This window comes from Amblyomma maculatum, chromosome 1, assembly GCF_055883805.1.
Source record: "Amblyomma maculatum isolate TAMU_Amacu chromosome 1, ASM5588380v1, whole genome shotgun sequence".
NCBI classification, from domain to species: Eukaryota; Metazoa; Arthropoda; class Arachnida; order Ixodida; family Ixodidae; genus Amblyomma; species Amblyomma maculatum.
This window is the reverse complement of record NC_139344.1, coordinates 49,180,046-49,193,891: the sequence shown is the minus strand read 5'-3', so window position 1 is coordinate 49,193,891 and position 13,846 is coordinate 49,180,046. Positions and strand designations below refer to the sequence as shown.

Genomic DNA, 13,846 nt, shown 5'->3' with positions numbered 1-13,846 from the left:
ACATAGCTATATATATTAACTTATTTCATTTTTAGTTATGGTAATGACACAAACAGCCAGGCTGTGTGTTTTTAAACTGTGGGACTCAAGAAGGACATTTCTTTCTGGAAGGCGTGAAAGATAATTTTAACATTGTGTTCATATAACAGAAGTTTGTGTAGTGAAAAATATGTCGGCTTAACCTGTTCCTCATACTTTTACACAACACAATAAAATGGGTCCTGCGGAGCTGGCAGAAACACTGCTAAAGGATAAGGACAGTAGAAAACAATAAATGTCATTGTACTAAGTAGAAATTCTTGGTGTTCTCCTTGTCTCATCATGCAATTTTTTATTTTGGTTTTCCACAAGCTATCCCTACAGTGCACTCGGATCAAGCCCTTAACCAGAGTGACGACAGGACAAAGTACAGGAAGCAATGTGTACGTGTACTTGTAATGCACACTATATAGTTACCCACTTCACCATACATTGGCCTCAAAGCTTGTCTTGCCAGTAATCCCTCAGTTACTATGGGAATTGAACACATACAAGAATGCATAGCCAAGATAGTTTTAAATGAAGTTAATGCTTGATCAATAACTTAAAAGAGGCAAACTTCAAGACTCAGCAAAGGATGCCAGTAAACGATGCAAGCCACCACTGCCCTTTCTTTTTCCTCGGTTTTACTTTGCCTAACTACAACTTGACTTTTCCATGTTTTTGATGCTTGTTGATATTACACCTAATTTGTTCTTTGGAAAGCAAACTAACAATATAAGAAGCTATATTAGGTTGCAGATGTCACTAGTCGGCAACCAACATCACTTCAGAAAGATTTAGGTATTGAAAGTAAAGACATCACTCAGTAATTAGCAGTGTTCTCTTTTGGCTTGTGGTTTTGGAAAGAGAATCACTATTACACCCACCTATATGATTTTTACTTGTCAGGAAACCAGAAATATCACTGTAAATCTATGAGAGAACATCCGGATACATGCTGTGCATACACTTAAACGGCTTAATATTTCATTTTATTCTCTGGCATCATAGGTTTCATTCTGGAAATATGCTTTTGCAAATTCTGTTTGAAATGGCAGGTTTTCTTGTAGTAACCACAAAGCATGGCTACTGTATCTTCCAAAGGCTTGTCACTCATGCCATGTTTTCATTGTGCTAAAATGAACTCGCTGCTGGTAATGCCCTATTCATTTGCAGTTATTGCTGCCAGAGTGAGCGCAAAACATTATCTGTAGCCAAAGGTTATGCTTTGCTAGCTGACCTCTCCATCTTTCTTTTTATAATATTTTACTCACTTCCTTCTGTTCACTGGAAAAAAAAAAATGAGATAACTAATATTTCCACATAGTTTGTGTTTTCCTTTATTGCAAACAGCTGACAAGAACAGCTGGTAGTGTGCGAAGCTGCACATTATCTTTCAGAAATGTGATGCTGCCCCATCAGTGATATATGGCTTAGTTACTTTTTGGTTTTGTGGAGTTATTTTTTTATTTTCTACTGTCTGCATGCAGTTTCTAAGGTTCTGCTTCTGTATTTTTTTTTTCTATTCATTGTGGTCTGCATACATTGCTTACTGTGTTTTAGAGTTACTTTTTCTTTATCCCAGCTTTTCATTTTGTGGTTTATTAAGGGGCATTCCAAAGTTCGGCTGTAAATCGGGGGCACAGCCCCAGTCACCTGCAATGCCATTGCATTGCTTTCACCTGCATTGCCATGCCAGCACTTATTGCATATCTAGAAGAAATGAAATGAAATGAATAGACCCCAATAGAATAACTTGTACCTAGTGCCTGGAAAATGAATATCAATATCTGCCTTTTTTATGCTTGGAGGCCCCATTAGAAAGAATTCATTTAGGCCATTGAACGCCGTAAAGGGGAGGCTTTTTGCATTCGTTAGAAATCTCAGTAGCTAACCTGCTCCTAGTGACTAGATATGACTGAAGGTTTGAACAGTAGGGGCCTTGTGAACACTTTGCATCCAATTGTATGCTTCGACCAGTCAACACCTGAAGGGCTTGTAGACACATAACTTCCAATTTTAGTAGATGCATAGCTCCCAATTTTATGCCTCAGCCAGTCAGAACCTGAAAATTGAGCCAATTGTAAAGCCAATTGCAAAGCCAATCTACAAGAATGGATTTAGGCTAAAAATAGGCATCAACACATATCAAGATGTTAGTATAGTTACAAGTTGGAAGCACCACTTTTACTTTCGTTTGGGGGCTTCCAAGTGTTTGTTGACATTTGCAACTTATTGCGGCACTCTAAGATAAAAATACTCAGTATGTCTCTCCTCAGTGGTTCCACCTTATACTCTGGCTATCCAGAGAAAAGGCATGTGACCATGAATAATGAGGTCAGCTTTTTATATGCCTGGTAAGCAAACAGTAGACATCCATGGCACATAGAGCATTTCATGTTGCTTATTCTGATCATAATCCCAAGCGCATGCACCCACTTCCAATACAGAGCATCTGATAAGAGACTGCAACACTATGTAAGCATTGCATATGACTGAAATGTTATATATACTGACTCTACCCATGTACTTAGTCTCAGTACATTACCAACCTGTATAAGGAATGCATTAAATTGACAATCAAGAATGGCACTTCATTTCATATTGAGCACAATGTATCTTGTGCAGTTGATTTCTAGAGACAAAAGTGCAACTCACATAGTGCTTGAATCCATCTAACAGCAGTGACAAATGCAATAAGCATTCTTCACTATGTCACTGAAGAGGCCTATCGGACAAAATTCTAAATAGTACTGTTGATGGAGCCACTTCTTGAGGCCTGTCACTAGAGTGCAAGCAGATGTTGGAAGTAAAGGTTTTGTCATTGTAGATGAAAAGGCTGCAGAACAGGCTGCTGAATATCTGCTAGTGTATTTAGGAGAACATTGTTACATGTTGTGTTATGTGTTTTCAATGTGAAATATGACCAAAGTGGAGATCTGTTTTCCTTGTATAGCAACCTTAAATCTACATCACAACTACCACCTGGCAAAGCATGACGGTCCATGTCATGCATGACATGTTGATATAATATGTGCCGAGTATTAGTAATCAGTCCTTTGTATAACACGGTGGTGGCAGCCCCAGGGTTTGGTTCTAGGGGGAGCAAAAGGGCTTCCTTTTAATAAAAAAAATAGAAACAATTTCCTTGATTACTCTTTATTTGTCAAACAATACCATGTGCTTTGTTGCTGAACAATAAAGGGCAAACAAAGTAAATGTTTTACCTTAACTGATGCTTTGCAAACAATGGTTATGTGGGCAATATTCATGCATAATCATTTCTATATTTACCTTACAATATTATAGCTTGAATAAAAGTGTGCTGCTTCCAAAGGCTTTGTATCTTGATTTGAAAAATGACCAGAGGGAAATTTTACTTGCTAAAAGGCTTCTGAAGGAGGAGGGGGGGGGGGGGGGGAGGGGGGCATCAGCTTCTACCCTATCACTGTTGCACAGCTGCATCACGACCGTTTCACTTGAAAGTGGCCCCAAGAGGAAAGCTTACCCGTCTTTATGCCAGCAAATCATGCATTCCAATTATCCCAGCTACATTTAATCAAACTTTACATTAGGTAGAGTGGTCTAGGCTAAAAAAAGCCAACCTAGAACTGTTTAGAGTTGATAGCTCTGTAGTTAGTCTCCAGTGGCTTTCGATTTGCCATGATTATTCTGCGTTACTAAAACTAATTAGTGACATTTATTTATTGGCCCCAGGAGCAAAGCATCAATTCTAAAGTTTTAGATAGTCTTGAAAAGCAGCTACCCACACTGTTTGCATCAAGGTATGATTTCCTTAACTTAATTCACTGGCTTCCAAACTGAGCTACCATGTGACTTGCTGCTCACACATATCTCTCCTCCATATCATGGAAAGCCACACCATGAAGAGCACTTCTGACAAAAGCCGATTTAGTTCTCTGAGTCACGTTTAGGGACATTGAAGTGGAATAGCTGTCATGCAGACGCTTTCTTTATTGGACTTTTTGCTGTTTGAGATCGTGAAAAAAATTACATAAAATAGCAGGCACCTTGGTGCAAACATTTCTGTCAGCTATTTTGGAAGACGGTTTACTACTTCCTTGTCCTTGAAGCCGATACTAATTGTCCTTGAAGCCGATAACTTAAATATTAACTATATAGTCTTAATCATTAAAAGGTCTATAACGAAACACCAGATTATGCCAGGCATGATTTACGGCCCACAGCTGGATTAATTCACTAGGCTAGGGCACATGAACTTTTTGAAAGCTAACACACTCCATTTTTACTTAGGTGTGTTAATGTTGCAGCCACCTTCTGTTTAAGTAAGTACATCACACGATATGCTTGTGTTTGGTTTCTGGAACTCTATAATTAAAAGAATGCGTTTTATTGCACAAACATTTCTCAGATGAAAATAAGTTGCTTTCACCCGACATCAATATGCTTTCATAAAGCAGCACCACAAAGAGAGCCCAGTGGAACAAGCATGTAGTAACAAACAGGGCAAACTGCAGCTGATGTAAAAACTTTAATTACTGGCCTGCACAATAATTACCCTGCCTCTATTCCCACATAGCAATAGCTATACATGTTTCATGCCGAAGTGCTCATGCTTTACCTTGCATGTTGCAGCACTGAACTGTATGCAAAGAATCAGTCAGTTGTGAGAGCTATTTTTCTCTTCGGGCAATGCTGTTGTGTCTGTCCGTTTCCATTTCACAACTCTGCCCCATATTGATGTGGTGGAAGTCGAAAGAGCTTGCACTTGTTGACATGTGAGGCTTTTCATAATTTGATCCTCTCCCATAATTTATCTTTCCTAGGTTTCACTGGTTCAAGCTTCACTACATATTTTTTTTATTTGTAGCCGTTTTCTGTATACATGGCACAACCGTCATATCATTCTTTTTTTAATGTTTCTTTCAACATTTCTGATTTTAATGCCTGGTGCATGTCGGCATTGCAGACTCTCGTCTTTTATCCTCACTGCACTCGTACATATACCTTGGCATCAACAGGACCAGTATGTCCTACTTCTGCAACTATAACTAGATCTATTTGGCTGACTTGCGTCCGCAAAACAATAACACAAAAAGGCTTCGTCAACAGCAGCAATCGTGCTCATCGGTCGTCGAACTATGAATGCACGTTGCATTCGGCAGTGCTCTGTTTAAAATCGGCACAGGAACATCTAGATAAATCAGCGAAGGAATACTGGAAAAGTCAGGAAATGGACAGACCGAATTATTGCGGCGGGAGTTACTATGCTTGCGAGCAAAAGCCAATTCAAATATACGGCGGTGTCCGTGTAAGCACTCAAGAACTCTACTGCAGCGCTACTCATTTGGCAGATGACGAGAGCCGAGGCAAGTGAACTGCGCCATGATGCCGAAATCGGCAGCACCTCGCCACCCCGCAGCATGGGTTGCATGTCACCTTTGACCTTCGTCTGAGGGAACATGCATGTTATTTGAAAGAAGGCGATGCCAGGGCTCGCCAAGCGGGACGCTCGTCCTGTTGACCGTCCGGTTGACCGGCAGTCGGCAACATTATCGTACAACACCTCTTCCGCACCACGTCCGCTAGCGGACAGAAAACGTGCGGACCGCGGGCTTGCGGAACTGGTCGAAAGCGAGCGGCCTTTACCGCCGCCTTTTCAATCCGTTTTTTTTTTTTTTTTTTTCATAAATCTTCTTTAAACGTCCACGGAAATGGCCCCCAAGAAGCCACTGATAAACGTGTTCAGTGTGTAGAACACATCCTCTTGAGCATTAACGCAAATTGTAACTCCTTGGAACAAAGCCAGCGATTTATTATTAATCTTAAAAAACAGCGTTTTTTGAAATTCGCGGCAGAGAGAATGTCGCTTGGCGGTGTCGCATGCAACTACTTCCTTAAACCGTGACGTCACGGGTGAGTTGACTGGCAAGCCTTGCTAGAAGCTGCCATTCGCTGCGGCCACTGCAGCCATGACGTCACGGACACTCTTCTGGTAGCTGCGAAAGTCGTCTGCTCGTGCGCTGCTCGAACTCTGTGCGGGCTGTTACTACGGTGGCTAGATGGGTACTGTTTGTTACACAGCTCGCCGCCCTTATCGGTTAGGCGGCCATTGCCCATCAAGTACAACAACCGAAGCAACGCAGTGATCGGCGGAAAGAAGCTGCATTTACAAATATCTTATTTATATAGCGTGGTTTCAGGAGTACCGGAGTGTCGTCCGACGAGGCGTCAACAGCACGGTTACCGCACGATGGCAGCACCTCCTCGACCGCCATAAACACCGCCGCTGTGGCCCCTCCTCCTGCATACCGTGCGCGAACGACACGGCGCAACGATAGCACCGATGTCGGAAATAAAGCGTGCCAAAATTTATTAGCGTCTGGAATACTGAGTCGAATATCAGGTATGAAGCCCTTGTGAGGATCGCTGACCAGCAGCAAATTGCTGGTAAGAGCGATAGCCGTGATATAAGCTAGTTTCTGCTCAAGCCAGCTGCCGCTGGGGATGCATTTCGGCTGATCCGATCTGCTCGTACTAGCTCTGCGATTAATGCGTCGGCAGAGTTGATCCTATAATTATTTTAGTATGGCAGGATAGGATTCACTATAAGGCAGTTTCATAAATAGACGATTTACGACAGCGTTGATCATGTTCCAAAGCGTCGACCGCCGCGGCTTCGAAGCGAAACAATTCAGGCCCAGCGACGCGACTAGGGACGGTCACGCACGGCGCCGTCGTTCGCCGCGCTCGCGCGCCCCACCCCCGCGGTAATTGTGTAACGTACCTCAGCCTGCTCGCGGCATCCCGTGCTGCAAGCGTTGCAAACTCGTGTACTTTCATAGCTAAGGCCGCGCATTTTTTGACGTTCTGCTCAGCAACAAGCCGTTCAAACGATACTGCAGGCAAGACAAGGCTTCAGTACGCAGTCGCTGCGCTGTCGGCCGTAATCGAAGACGTCGGGCGGCACCATATTATACAGGGTGTTGCACAATTAGACCCGCGCTGTTGAATGCTTCTCCCAGCTAAACCGCGGAATCCTTGCAGTTCAGATTTTGCACAGAAATCGCATTTTGTCGCTAGTAATTTTTAATACTAAATTTGTTTGTGGTACTTGCCTGATTCGATCAGAAGAAGTAAAATATTCCCATCGCCTGCGGCGGCGGCGACGCCAGACGAACCGCTGCCCCAGTGATGGGACTGGTGGCGCCACCTCATGCTGCTTACAACAACTCAAACCTTCTGCCAGAAACGCTCGCCCCCTCTTTTCCTGCTACAGAGTTGTTGTTAACAGCATGAGGTGGCGCCACCAGTCCCATCGCTGGGGCAGCGGTTCGTCTGGCGTCGCCGCCGCCGCAGGCGATGGGAATATTTTACTTCTTCTGATCGAATCAGGCAAGTACCACAAACAAATTTAGTATTAAAAAATACTAGCGACAAAATGCGATTTCTGTGCGAAATCTGAACTGCAAGGATTCCGCGGTTTAGCTGGGAGAAGCATTCTACAGCGCGGGTCTAATTGTGCAACACCCTGTATACATCGATCTTTAAACGTGATACAGTGGGCAAATGAAAAACTTTGTGAAGCAGACCCGCTCGTACGTTTCGCACACTCGGGCGCCGACGAGTAGCTCCCGTCAACAGACGCCGTCATATCCTCGGTTAAACGACGCAAACTGAGGTTGTCAAGCTCGGTTTGCGATAACCGCGGTTAGTGGTGTAACCATGGTTTGGTCCGCCGTGTAACATAGGGTAACCACGGGCTCGCGGTTACATGCACTAACCGTCGCTGCGCGAACTGGCAAACTCCTCAGGCGTGTGCGAGCGAGGATGGGTTGACGCAAGTTACGCCAGCCAGCGAGCGAGCGGCAACCGGAAGTTCGTCGAAGCGACGTATGTCTGGCCATGTCTGGGCGGAGCTTTGAACTTGCTTGCATTCTTTATTTTTTTGGCTGTGGCTAAAGGTACGTCGGACGGACCCGATCAATGGTCTTAAAGGTACGTCCGACGGACCCGGTGCGTTTTTCTTCGGGATCCGTCCGACGGATCCGGGAAATATTTTTCAGAGGTACGGCGGACGGACCCGATCGGTAGGGTTCTTCCGACGGACCCAACGCATTTTTCTCCGATATGGGCCTTGGGATCCGTCGGGAAAGCCGGACTCAGATGTGGTTGTAGCAACAACATGGTAGCCATATGTAGCCAAATCGAAGTTGGTATGAGGTGTACGTGCGAGGTGTAAGAAGTATGTACTACATACTGCATGCGTGAAATGTGAAATTACAAAGAATAGTACAGTGGCAAGAATAGTGCCTAGAATGGGTGATATACTACGTGATGGCATGATGATAGGTTTACGTGAGTTGGACCGCGGCAGGGTGGCAAGCACGACCAGAGCGCAAGCGCATGTAATCGCGGTGTTGACGGCCAACCCGTGGACCGCACGCCCGCTCATTTGGTCCTCGTTATTATGTGGATTAACGTCTACGACGGTCGTTATGTAATTATGTAGTTTTGATTCTTCAAAGTTTCCTCACTTCCATCTGTGATGAGATGCGTCACGTAACGCATCGCTTTCTGCTCGCATTGAGGTTTGGTGCTGCAAGTTCTACGTAGTACAAGCGGCGCTGAAAAAGCTGGGCACCGCCGGCGTGTCTCTAGCCCAAGCATCGCGTCATTCGTGTTTGTTGTACAACTGGAGGTGTGGTTTGTGCTTACCGTGAGATGCTGTGATTACGGATTACGTCCTACTAGAGTGCTGTGTGAGACTACGAAGAGTGCTGTGATGAGTGCGCCGATGTCCGGACGGACATCAGTGTGTCCGTTTATGATCGGCGATGTTGCACGTGCATGTCAGTGTTTATTAGGTGCAGTGGTAATTTATTTACACGCGCTGTACAACAATCAGACGAAAATAAGTCATCGACAATTTGTTAGCCTGTACTACAGAGCTCAAAACTCGGAAAATGGGAATGCACGATGCAGTTTTCGCATGTTGGAGTGCACCGAAAAATAAGTGCCCAGCCCACACCGCCGGGATGCGTATTACTACAGGTGAAATGGTTCAGGTTTCTGTAAAATAGCTGCCTGGCACAGCACCTTTCTAAATGTTCAGGCTTTGTACTATTGTTGAAGGCCACTTTATCATTAATAAAGGAACGAATATGCTTTATGTGTTAATGACTAATGCTTTTTCAACATATTATGTTCATTTTTTTTTTCGTTTTTCCTTAGTTTCCTTTGTTTTTCATGCTAGACAAACACAAATAGTACACTTTTAAACTTGTCAGTCCAAAGCTGAACATGAATATCTGCCATGCATGTGACAGCTTTAATGCTAGAAAGGTTGACATGTATAGCATGTACGTACACGCTGCGACATCTTAGTGGCACGTTAGGCTACTTGCCCCAAGGTCGTGATGTTTAATACCAGTGATGGCAGTCGCACTTTGGTGCAGGTGAAATGCAAATGCTTCTGTTTTCTGCAAGATGTCAATTCAAAGTACAAAGCCCAGGCAGTCAAATTAGTCTGGAGCTCTCCACTACGGTATTCTTCATAGCTACATATGTCACTTTAGGATGTGAAACCCTACATGCCACAGGTAGGCTGCATTGTTTTTTAGATTTTGTAACCTCTCATCTATGTTTTGCAACATTTGGCTAATTTTAGTTCCCAAACAGTTGCTAAAGATGAAACCGAAGCAGTTCTTGGCATGGTTTGCTGCTTAGATTAATTTGCTAATTGAAGTTCTTTGAAACTTGCATCAATGCTGGACAGTTCAAATAGCAAGCAGTTGAATTACAGAAATGACGTGGATCATGCATTTCAGTTCTGACAAGTGGAAAGTAACGGTCCCCTCCTTGCATGCATAGGTGCCTTTAGACAAATACATACTCGGGTGTGTGATTGTGACGCATATCAAGGGTCAACAGAAGGCCATGTGGAGCCAGTGTGATATTCTTCATGAAGGCTAAAGTAAAATTGTACAACAGCTGCTGTACCATGCAGAAGAAAAATTGATCATTTAGTGTGTGATTAACTGACCATGAATAGCATCTTACTCAGAGTATGATGTGATATATATCTGGTTTAGCATCCCAAAATAACTACGGCTATGAGGAAAACAATAGTTGAGGGCTCCGGTATGATTTCGACCATCTGGGGTTCTTTTACATGCACTGACACCGCACGGTGCATGACGGCCTATTGTTTCGCCTCTATTAAAATGTCCCTGCTGTGGCTGGAACCAAATCTGCATCTTTGGGTTCAGCAGCCAAGCACTCTAACTACTGAGCCAGCACAACGGGGCCAAGTATCAAAATGCATGCCATTACATTTCTTTCTAGCCTGTGGTTTTCTTCACAGAACTAATGTATACAAGGAAAAGTAAACAGCAAGAAAACACTAGTTTTATTGCACATTATATTCACATTTCAGCAAACATTCTCTAGGAAAAAATTTCTCATAATGTTTTCATGGAAACCATGAACAAAACAAAACAATGCACTTACTCCACTCGAATTATTAATGGGCAAGGTTGCATCTATGCTACTACACTGCGCTTATCACAAAACCACCAGCCCCATCTGCTTTGGCCAATCACTTGATGGAACTAACGGAGACAGATGTCGCACACCACAGACTGGTCGTCTCGCAACATATCTCTGCATATGTTGCATTTCAATTTCATGCCTTTCCACTTAGTTTCAACTGTTGCCAGCATTACTAGTCACCCATCTTTTCTGAAATTCGTTTTTACGCTGTTGGGATCAGCATCCTTGTTAACGACGGTCTCTGGCATTTTAGATGCTATCATTTTCACATCTTCCTCATCTGGAAGAACGAAGGAAATGACAAGCTTTGAGCAGACAAAAAATTAGGGAGACTCCTAATCTCCACCTGTAAGGGTATGGTGTGCCAGCGTTAATGGTTCTTGTCTGCAGATCCCACTGTGGATTCTCGTTAATTTACATGCCCTTTGCTACAAACATTACTACTAATTCCTTAATTCATGTCTCTGTTATCTCAGATATACTCATTAGCATATGGTCGTAGGCTGCCCTGTTAGGTGATAGACAACCTAGCATAGACCTCTGTAAGCCTCAACCTTTCTTAATTGGAGCTGAAACGTTGAAGCTGAAATATTTCAAATATAACTTTGTAAGCTTGGCTTAACAGCTCCTGCCATGTCGTGTGGCCTCGTGACGTTTGGCTCGTGGCACTTTTGGCTTGTGCACAGGGGTCATCTGTTAAACACTGGTTAACATGCATGAAAAATACATTTTCACACAAACTGGTGGCAAATGGTCAAGTGGTGCACTGCAGATTCTGAAATGTATACCTATATTCATGCAAGGATCGCATCATCACATAACATGATCAAGAGTTCTATCAGTACCTGTAGTTACATAGCATACCTATATTCATGCAAGGATCGCATCATCACATAACATGATCAAGAGTTCTATCAGTACCTGTAGTTACATAGCATTTCAATGCCCATTAAAGGACCACCTCAGACAATGGTTGTTGTTATCTCAAGACCTGTTCTAACAGCGTACTGGCGCCATTCCACTGAGCGATGGACATGTATATGCATACCCTAGATAGCTCATATTGTGGATCTCATTTATTTCTATGACTTCCAAGGAGTTCCTGTCGTCAGAAACTTTATGAAATCGGGGCAGTAGTCTTGAAAGGTGATGAAAAGAAATAACCAGGTTACCTTGACGCAATGCTAAATTAGAGGGTGAATATGCTGCATGAAGATACCAAGAAGCTTGTACAAAGAAAAGTGAGAGTGAAATGGCAGGATTTTTGAAACATTGAAATAAACTACAAACTACACTTGTCAAACCTGTCATTAAGGAATGGAAATCATGCAGTAATCAAAAATGCAACATGGAAGCCATTTTAGGTCATCTTCACAAAACACATACCCACACCTCACACACAGCTTCATACTTATGAAAGAGGACAAACCAATATGCAAGGAGTGTGGAGATGAACTAACAATAAACCATATCTTACACATGCGCCAGAGTCGAGAAAAGAGGAAACATTTTGTACAATTTCCAACAGATCCATTTCCATCCCAGCATGATCCTAGGAGAGACGTGCAAATTTCCTGCATTTTTGGTTTCCTAAAATGTTCCTAAAAAAGCTACATCCTAAAGAACATTTTAGTCATTACACACAAAATAAATACATTAAACCTTGTTCTTGGTGCATGGCAGCATTAGTCGCTTAGGCACCATAAAAACCAACACAATACTGTAAGGTATACCTTGGTTAGCTATGTTATATGAGACAAGCTTTCGGCCTGGTGTGGTCCTTATTCACGTGACAGCGCTGTCATGAGGGTCTATGTCCCAGCGATCGGAAAGTGACCTATTCCAATAATTTTACAAACTGAAGGTGATTGTACAGATTTCTAAAGACTGGAGTGCTCAACTGTTTTATCAACGTCCGCCTGCTTTGACAGCCTGGAGTGAAACTGTTGAAGAGAATACATTTTTGAACATTTAACGCGTTTCTGAAGGCGTTGCTTTCAATTACGGGGCCAACAAAAAGCAGGTGAATGTCAAACGCCGCCTAGATAGGCTTTCTAGCAAGACAGCGGTGTAGCGTGGAAAATCGCTCCGCCGATCCATCGCTGGCGCCGCTGACTTGAAAGGCGAACTGTTCAAACTTATATAGCTACTGACCACACCTGAAACACTGAATTGCGCATGATCAAGGCAGAATTTCTTTAACACTGAGCACTGGTAGCTATCGATTTCGCGCCCAATATTGTGAAAATCTGTCCTCTCTTCGATCATTGATACGTCCACGGTTGAACATTTATGCGCCTCGGGGTAGGCCAGCCGTGGGAACATGGATGCGTGGTTGTAGCAACGATCGCTTGCATGGCACACTCTGCAAAATTCCAAGAGTCAGCTTCTTCAACGAAATGTGCAGCGCACATTTTCTACCGCGTACCTAAGCCCGGCGATGCATGCATATCGATCCCGATCGTTTCAAAGCTGCGCGGCCGTTCAGTCGGGTCACGCTAACCTCGAGCATGCGGGGGTTTAAACTACATGTACACAAACTTCAACGACAAGAAAAAGATGCAGCCTAAGCACTTTAGTCAAGTAATCCCCTATATACCAAAGAACATTGCTGTTCACAGGGAATTCGGATCATTCACGCTTCCGGCTTTCCGGTTGTGCACTCTTGCGGTGCGGTGCAGTAGGTCTTCGCCTCGACGAGTCGATGTGCAGGCCTCTAGTAGATTCGGCATGTCTTCTGCCACGGCTCTGAGGTAGAATTTATACGAAGAATTTAGCTAAAAACATCCTGTTTCCTCGGTCTGCATGTGAGGAACGAGCATAATGCCATTTCACATACATACTTTGGACTGCCGAATGTTCAGCTGCACGACGAGGTGTGTGTGTGTTGTGCCGGCGCTAGATCTTCAGAGGTCGATGCTGGACCTAAGACAGCGTAAATGCTAGGAATAGCTCGCTCGCATTACGGGCAGATCGAGGTGATAGTTTAGTGCGAAGCGAAAGCTGCTCGTGAATGTGCGTATCTCGATGCCAGCTGGTGGAGCTGGTGCAGTACGTAGCATATCGCCTGCAGCTATGTGCTTGACAGCGATGTTTGCCGTACACAACCCTAAGTGAAGACCGTGATCTATGTTAGAACGGATACACTCTTCGTAGCACCTCATCGAGAGTCGCGGCTAGCTGATATCATAGAGGATGAGATCCATTCACGCGTAGCAAGCGGAATGGGGCCGCGTTCGACGTGCATATAGCCATGAGCCTGTATATCGACGTCCGCCGTATCTTTACG

At 43.8% G+C, this 13,846-nt stretch overlaps 1 protein-coding gene and 1 long non-coding RNA gene across 2 annotated transcripts in view; both read right to left on the bottom strand.

The window, feature by feature from the left end:
• The window catches only part of LOC146202328 (MARVEL domain-containing protein 1-like), a 180,572-nt gene extending 174,342 nt beyond the window's left edge, over window positions 1–6,230 (bottom strand). Inside the window, exon 1 of the mRNA XM_084588096.1 lies at window positions 6,213–6,230. The gene's annotated coding sequence lies outside the window, so the exon portion shown is untranslated. The remainder of the gene's footprint in view (window positions 1–6,212) is intronic.
• A 4,161-nt stretch (window positions 6,231–10,391) lies between these two features.
• On the bottom strand, window positions 10,392–11,559 carry LOC146202327 (uncharacterized). The gene is made up of 2 exons (XR_014703684.1): window positions 11,479–11,559; window positions 10,392–11,402 (listed from the first exon to the last, which is right to left on the bottom strand). It is a non-coding gene; the product is annotated as an uncharacterized LOC146202327 (long non-coding RNA).
• Between the last annotated feature and the right edge of the window lie 2,287 nt (window positions 11,560–13,846).